This window comes from Leptonychotes weddellii, chromosome 9, assembly GCF_054177405.1.
Source record: "Leptonychotes weddellii isolate Sample4059 chromosome 9, ASM5417740v2, whole genome shotgun sequence".
Taxonomy (NCBI): domain Eukaryota; kingdom Metazoa; phylum Chordata; class Mammalia; order Carnivora; family Phocidae; genus Leptonychotes; species Leptonychotes weddellii.
The window spans coordinates 42,531,799-42,539,924 of NC_138377.1; the positions used below are offsets into that span (position 1 = coordinate 42,531,799).

The window sequence follows — 8,126 nt, forward strand, 5'->3', positions numbered from 1 at the left end:
ATGTCGAGCTGAAGACGACAAAAAAGAGAACTCATATTTGATTGCACTTAAATGCAGTCTGAGAACAGATTAAAACTAACCCACGGCAAAGAACGTCAGAATAGCTGTTATCCCTGGGGCAGGGATTACCAATGTAAGGAGAGGCTTCTAGGGGGCAGGGGGATGAGGTAATGATCTGGTTTTTTGATTTGGATGCTGGCTGCCTGGATATGATCACTTCACGGTATACACTTCTGATCTGTGCATTTTTCTGGTTGTATCTAATTATTCAATAACAAGTTCAAAGAAATAAAGCCACAGGGACACCTCCCCCCCCTCAAGCCATCTACTGAAACTGGGACAGTACACATGCTGCTACTTGTGGGGAGAAAAATAACTACTCATTTAATATAAACCACACAAAGAACTACCTGAAAAGCTCAGTGAGCTTTTCATTAATTTCCTAAAATCTTCATCCAGAACTTGTTTGATTTTTATAATGATTTCCTCCTTCATATGAAACTGTGGTTATAAGTTAGTATAAAATAATTGCTTTTCTGTGTTCATATACCTGAAAAGCATTACTGCTCAACGTTCTAAAATAAATATGTATAAAGGCAGGGTTATTAGAAAACCTCTGGAAATATTCCTGGATAATCAATTAGGAATGCTGAAGGTTCTAAATAGTTATTTTTGGTCAGAATTATCCCAGTTATCACATTAATGAAATAAACTAGATAATGCCCAAATTTCTACTTGGTTTCTTCCTGTACAGGTTAAACTCTGTTAGGTAAGCCACACAGGTGGGGAAAGGCATTCAAGAAAATGTTATGCTCAGACAGCTCCAAGAAAGCTCCAGTCAACACTGCCTTCTCCTCTGGCCTATCACTGGTTCATCTGAACTTGGTGCAGCACTACACGTTTCTCCTCCTGAGAAAATTCTTCCTGTCAGATCAGCGATTTCTTTCCCCTTCCCAGTGTTCTATTATCTCTTTTGGTCAATATGGTATACTACATGATTGCTCCACTTGATACAGAAAAAAAGTGGTATTATACAAACTTGCATCAGAAGTAATTACACCACCAAATCATATCAGATAACCTGGAAGCACAGGTAGCTTGTTTTCACTCAAAATTTTATGATAACTCTGGCCATTATTACTGTAGAGCCTCTCTGGTCCCACAGCATGGCAGGCAGGCTCTAGTTCTCACAAGCGTTTGGGCTAATAATATTTGTAGAATCATCAGAGTTTAGACAAAAAATGTTCCCAGTCTTTGAAATGAGAAGTGGTGTGGGGTGGGGGCAGAACACAATAATAAGCATCCAGTCCCTAAACATTACTTGACACCAAAGCAGCAATTCGACACAAATGCAGGCAAGCTTTCCAAGGTAAGTATCACTTAACAGCACTATTTCAAGTTGTATACAGATTGTGTAGGGCACCTTAATACTAATCCTTCTTTTTTCTCAGCTAAAGATCTTACTTTTTAATTTCCACTTTTAAATAGAAAGTTTTCCCTACTTCAGCCTTGTTTTAAATATTCATCCTAAGTTCAGGGCGCCTGGGTGGCTCAGTCGTTAAGCATCTGCCTTCGGCTCAGGTCATGATCCCAGGGTCCCGGGATCGAGTCCCACATCGGGCTCCCTGCCCGGCAGGAAGCCTGCTTCTCCCTCTCCCACTCCCCCTGCTTGTGTTCCTGCTCTCGCTATCTCTGTCAAATAAATAAATAAAATCTAAAAATAAATAAATAAATAAATAAACATTCATCCTAAGTTCAGATTTTCCTTGCAACTCAAGCCCCAGTATTCTACCTCCTCCTTCCTCTCAAATTATTCCTTTAATTTGTTTCTACTTATTTTTATAGGCCCCAAAGCCTCTTCCTCCGGATAATATGCAATTCAATTTTAGTACGTGTGCTGCCGAAGCGAGCAGGATAATATGCAATTCAAAAAGCTCTCTTCTACCCTCCATGTCAAAGTTTAACTACAGAGGCCAACAATACTATCTTTCCTGTGTGGGTTTAGGAAAGATACATTTCTTAAAAAGATTTTATTTATCTATTTGAGAAAGACAGGTGGAGAGGGAGAAACAGAAGCATATACCCCACTGAGCAGGGAGCCCGAGGATGTTGGTGGGGGGGGCGCTCTGTGGCGCTCAAAGGTAGATGCTTAACTGAGTCACCCAGGTGCCCCCAGGAAAGACACATTTTAACTAAAATTTCACCACTCATAAAATTCCTTCATTGTATCTTTTCTATTCCCCCCTCCTACACTCAACTGTTTAATACACAATCACAATGCAATTAAACTCCCAAATGTGTAATTATATAATCAAAGACTTCTTGAAAGTATATAATTTTAAGTGTGCAACACACAGCCTTTATAACTTTAGCGCTGGAAGTACAGATTTTTTTAAACTACTGTAGTTTTCTTATAGGTTGTGTTTGTTGTTTCTTGTTGGTGAGGGAGCGGGGTAGAGGATCATCATGTAAGGACCAATTGCTTAATATAGGAAACCAGAAACTGTATTACAACAGGATTCTACTGAAGACTGCAAACACACAAAACTCTTCATTTTCTTTAAAACAACACTGGAATTGCATAAACGAAAGCCAGAGATTCTATGCTTTGCCCATAAGAATACACAATCCTGAATACTTCTGGCTTGCCTACACAGGCTTCATTTACCAAACCAGGGTATTTATAAGGTTTGTATTAACGTGAAATCAGAAAAACCCATGTCTGCATAAATACAGAAAACTTTCTATCCTTTAGAACACTTAAAACAATTTTAAAGGCCTTTATAGAAGTCCCCCGAAATTTAGTTCTGAACTCAGAAAACCACCTAAGGGATCATTTGTGAATGCCATCTGGGATCCAGGCAGTTCCATCAACAAAAGGGAAAACTTGTTGAGATCATCCAAATCTAAAATTCACATACATTTTTACATCTGGACTGAGTTAATCTTTTCTTGGTACTGGCTTTCATGTAATAAAATAATTGTTTGCAGGTTTTTTTTTTTTAAACCCTCAGTCTCAGAAATCAAAATGTGCAGCATCCAAGTTGAAAACTACAAAGAATTCCTTTATCAAAAAAGTTGTGAGACAGGACTTATTTACACTAAACTCTGAACTTGACAATTGAGGCAAAAACAATTGTTTGAAACTTTCATTTCAAGCATCTGCCACAAAAAGGCTACACAAGTCTATTATGTCATAAGTTCTGAAAGCCAAAGGCTTTTTAAGTGTAGTTAAAAGTGGAAACAAAGTCCAGAAACTAGAAAAGCTCTACAACCCCCACTTCCCTGGATTCAGCTAGCCCAATTGAATGAGTTTTTACAGAACGGGTTGCCAGAAATGATTACCTAGCACATGGACACTTTGCTTTCAAATAGTGTCTTCATCCTAGCCCCTATTGTCTTCCTGGAGAGCCAGGAGCATCTTAAATCAGCAAGTTCAAATTATGTACTTGAAGCTGGTAGCTTACCCAGGTTGCCCCCCAGAAAGGAGGGAGTGGAAATAGAGACAGATTTCCTTTCCCTTAAGATGTTTTGAGTTCTGTAAGAACTGCTGATTACTGTGGTCCATCAGTGTCAGATCTCAGGCATTTTTACAAGCAATTTTTCAAAAGGGGGAAAATTAGTTCATATTACAGTCGGTCTGCTTTCTGGAAAAGATATCCTGCAGATAACTTACTTGATAGTAGATATCTCCTGGGGGACCCTTCCCATCTAATGATCCCAAAGGTCCATTTTAATATGAAATACAAATCCAGTATGTTTACAAACATACTGAAAGAGCATTTAAATGTCAGCTATCTCATATTGTGGAGTAATTTCATTTTTAACATAATACTTTTATTTCTCAAAACCACACCCAAGGAAAATGATTAAGTGCTACAAGTTTTATACTACAAAGGACAACAGCAAAAGCATCTGTTTCCCTGCCTCTCTCCTCTGGTCTTCTCCCCTCCCCCACTCTCTACGGAGCAGGCTGTTTATAAGTCTTAGTGGTTGTTAAAATTACTTTCTACAATACTCTCATGATGCTGTAGATTCTGAAAAACTTCTTATCCTTTAACATTGCTGAACCTGAATTTATGCGCAGCCCTAAGAAGAAAAAAATCCAAAAGTCAAAAGCCTTTTTAATGACAGATGTATTACGGAAAATTTTCCCCACAAAGTTTTGATGCTGTGAAATATCAACTCCCTGAAATCACAGAAAGGAAATGACTTACATTCTTGGAAAATGAAGCCACTAGCAGCTTTCTCCAACAGTATTTTCTAATCCCTAAACTACACCCTGTGGCAACGGGGAGTATTTCGTGCAAAAGCTAAATTTAAATAGATGCTTATAAAACCAATAAACAAACATCGTGGGATCTCAGAGAAAAAGGGAGAGAATCAGATACTTTTTCTGCACACTCAAAAAAAGCTGGAGAGCACAGGCTTGAAGTCAAAAAAGCAACCTGAGAACGCTTGCTGAAGTTTTCCTTCCCCGCTGTGGGCAATGCAAAGCTCCTGAGGGAAATTCTGGCAACACAGATTTTGCCAAAAAATAAAAACGAAAAGGGTGTAAAGGAGCTAATATTTCTTTGGACACTAACTACACAACTGCACGGCCTAAAAATCTGCCAGCCTTCATTTCAACTTTAAAATATGCTTGTTTTGACAGCTTTCCATTTATTCATGCCCTTAAAGAAAACGCCCTCCCCATTAGGTTATGCTGTCCCAGGACTCGAGGTGCTGTTAGAAGCCCTGTGGATCTCACACGGGTGGCCCCCAGCGGTCCATACCTGACAGTTCCTGGCCCTCCTCCAGGACAGGCTGGTGGTCTCCTCTGCCCGGGGCCCGGCCTGCACGCCGCAAGCACCTCCAGGAACCCAAATTCTGCAGGCCGCGCCCCCCACTCGCATCCCACCGAGGCCCCCTTCTGGCGCCGCCGAGCCCCAGCTCAATCTCCGGCCCCCCGACCAGACACTTCAGGGACCGTGGGGCAGCCGCCGCGCTCGGGTCCCTTCCCGCAGCCCGGCTGCCGGGCCCCGGCGCGCGCACAACAGGCGGCACGGCACCCAGGAATGCAGGGTTCAGGGGCTGGCCCCGGCGCCCCGTCAAAGACGCGAGCGATGGGGCGCAACCGACAGGCGCCCCCAGAACAGGGCGCCGGAAACCACCGGGGAGCCGAGCGCGGCACCGTGAGCCCGGGGCGCAGCCCGCAGCCCCGGTCGGCCTCCCGCCCTCGCCGCACAGGCGGCCACGGAGCTCCGCGCCTCCCCCGCTGCCGGGCTCGGCTGCCCCGGGGCCCTGTCCTCCCGCCCCGGTGTGGGCGAGCTCTGCCGGTGGAGAAGCGACCTTCCAGCCCGGTGCCCGACGCCCAGAGCCGAGGAAGCAAGAAGGCGAAGAAAGACGCAGAGAAGGGGACACTGCTTTAGCTGGGGCTCTCAACTCCCAGAAACCCTCCCAAAGTCCCGTCCAGCCGCCGCCGCCGCCGCCCGGCCGGCAGGGGGCACAGTGGGCAGCCGGGGCGCGGTGGCCGGGCTAGGGGCCGACTGGGAAGCCCCCAGGCGCCGAGTTCCCGCTAGTACCTCGCAGAAAGCCCGGAGCACCAGGCGTCGGACTCTCACCAGCTCCCCGTTCCTTCCTGCTTGCGCCGCGCCAGCCCGGCTCCTCTCAGCCCCTCTGCCCCGGCGGCTTGACGAGCGCTCCGCGTCCGCCCCGCCCCCCGCCCACGCCTCCCGCCCCGCCCCCCGAGGCTCCGCCCACACGCCCGCCCCGAGGTGGCGGGGGTGGCCGCCGAGCCGCGGGAGCGGAGAGCCTAGCTTGCGGCCGCACGTGGAGCCTGCCGGCCCCGCCCCGGACCCAACCAAGCGTCCCGCGGAGGGGTGCCCCCACTCGGGGGTGGGAGAAAGCGGAGGGCACCGCACCTCCCGGGTCCTGAGGAAGGAGGAGAGTGGCAGAAGAGCGCTGTGTGTGGACCACTGCGATCTAGGCCTTTCCCCACGACGGAGGCGGGAGGGCACGCTGTCAGCTTCCCCCTTCTGGCCGAATGGCCCTCTCCGACGCTCGGCCCCCGCTCCCCTGGAACGCTCCCTCCCGAGCCCAGTTGGGCTGGGCGGGGGTGGCTGTTTGGACTGAGCATCGTTTTACTAATTCGGAACGACGGAGTGGAGGCCACTCAAAGAGGAGGCGATCCCAGCAGAGGAGGCTTCGTGACTCCTAGCTTCCCTCCCGTCCTCCTGTCCCGCACCCACCGGCCCACCCACCACTCGGGACGCCGCGCCCTTGTGGGTGTTTATACTGGATGGAGGGGGCGCCGCCAGGAAGCCAAGCCTCCCCCCGCTAACTCTTGTTTATGCAATTGTAGACACAGCCTCTATTTGCTGTGGTTTTAGCGTTCGTGACCCCTCAAATTCTATTTGCCCGCTCCCAAAGGTGGCTGGAGGGCTTGGCGGGTGATGCAAAGCGCCGCTGGAAGTTGTTTTTTTATGGCACTAAGAATCGAATCAGAAGATTGAGGTTTCTTTGCCTCCTTTAGTTGCTGGGTCCGGAGAAGAGCGGGTCAGCCTGTGCCCGCTAGGACCTGCTGATGGGAACTGGAGACACGGGAGAGACCCAGCCTCCACCTGGTCCCCAGGCCCTGGACGCACAGTGCTCCCACCTGGTGGGCTTCTGCCCTCTGAGGTCTTAACGCTGACTGCCGACCCCAGTGACCCCTGGCCAGGGGTGGCAGTAACGCCCCACAGGGCCCCTCACTAAAGGAGGAATAGGGTGTATGTTTCCGGGTCTGACAAATGGGTGAGGAGACAGACAGGGGAGGACCTGAGAAAGGACATTACCCAAAATCAGATTTATGCTTACAGAAGGCAACTTAACGGCTCTGCTCTTTGAATCCAAACATCAGTATGTAAAGCTGGCTGGGACTGGTTGAAAGTGTACCTGTTTGTGTGCCTCCTTTGCTTGGCAAAAGAAATTCAGTTTTGTGTTCATTAGGGCTGAAGCTAACTTGGAATAGTTGCCTCATTCGCAGCTTTTACCATTTGGGAACCATGACCCTGGAACTGAACATGAGAAGCTGTGATCTTTTTTCACAGTTGATAATACACTCAGAGTTTCTTTCTGATAAAGCAAAGCAGCAGTGTCTAAGGATATTGCGCTTATGATTTTAAGTCATGACTTCATTATGGAAAAGAGAACAAGAGCTATGTTTCAATGACTGCCTTCTAAATTAGTTGTATTTAATTAATAGACTAAAATTAAAAATTGGTTGACGGTAGTTGATGACAATGTAAGATTTAAAAGTGGAGGATTGCACTTTTCTCTCATTTTTATCTTTTACATGCATTCAGAATGAGTGCATAGTGAACACGAGTTGGTAAGGTCTTTAATTAATTTGATGTCTAATGAGATAGTCCAGCATTTCATATGTAAAGATAAATGAGTATTGCTTTACTATCTTGGAAAACAGTTCCTAAATCTGATTTCTTTTCAGGCTTTCTCCATCTAGCAGATAAAGAACAACATATTGTTAGATGGTGAAACACTGCTGCAATATAAAATAATTAGGTAACCCAAGGAGCAAAATATTTTAAACAGCTTTTCTAAAAAAACATATGTTTAAGGGGTGCCTGTGGGTGGCTCAGGTGGTTCAGCAACTGCCTTCAGTTCAGGTCATGATCCTAGGGTCCTGGGATTGATTCTCCCTCTCCCTCTGCTGCTACTCTGCTTGCTTGTGCTCTCTCTCTTTCTCTCTCTCTGTCAAATAAATAAATAAATAATCTTAAAACAAACAAACATATGTTTAAGATTGGGTTTATGGTCTAGATTTAGATTGTGGCAAAATTTACTATGTGAATATTTTTTGAATCATAATGAGCATATTAACAGTGAATACCACAAAAAACATGGACTCTTACATAATACATTTTGTAAACTAAGTACCTAAAAACTCTTTTTTTTTTTTAAAGATTTTATTTATTTATTTGAGACAGAGAGAATGAGAGAGAGAGCACATGAGAGGGGGGAGGGTCAGAGGGAGAAGCAGGCTCCCTGCCGAGCAGGGAGCCCGATGCGGGACTCGATCCAGGGACTCCAGGATCATGACCTGAGCCGAAGGCAGTCGCTTAACCAACTGAGCCACCCAGGCGCCC

At 46.4% G+C, this 8,126-nt stretch overlaps 1 protein-coding gene across 4 annotated transcripts in view; it reads right to left on the reverse strand.

Moving 5' to 3' along the window:
* The window catches only part of FRMD6 (FERM domain containing 6), a 79,630-nt gene extending 73,928 nt beyond the window's left edge, over positions 1 to 5,702 (reverse strand). For 2 of the 4 annotated variants that reach the window (XM_006731129.3, XM_006731128.3), the window contains exon 1: positions 5,565 to 5,702. The gene's annotated coding sequence lies outside the window, so the exon portion shown is untranslated. Of the gene's footprint in view, positions 1 to 4,775; positions 5,200 to 5,564 lie in introns of those variants that run through there. The other 2 variants (XM_081830517.1, XM_081830516.1) reach the window with 2 other exon arrangements.
* Between the last annotated feature and the right edge of the window lie 2,424 nt (positions 5,703 to 8,126).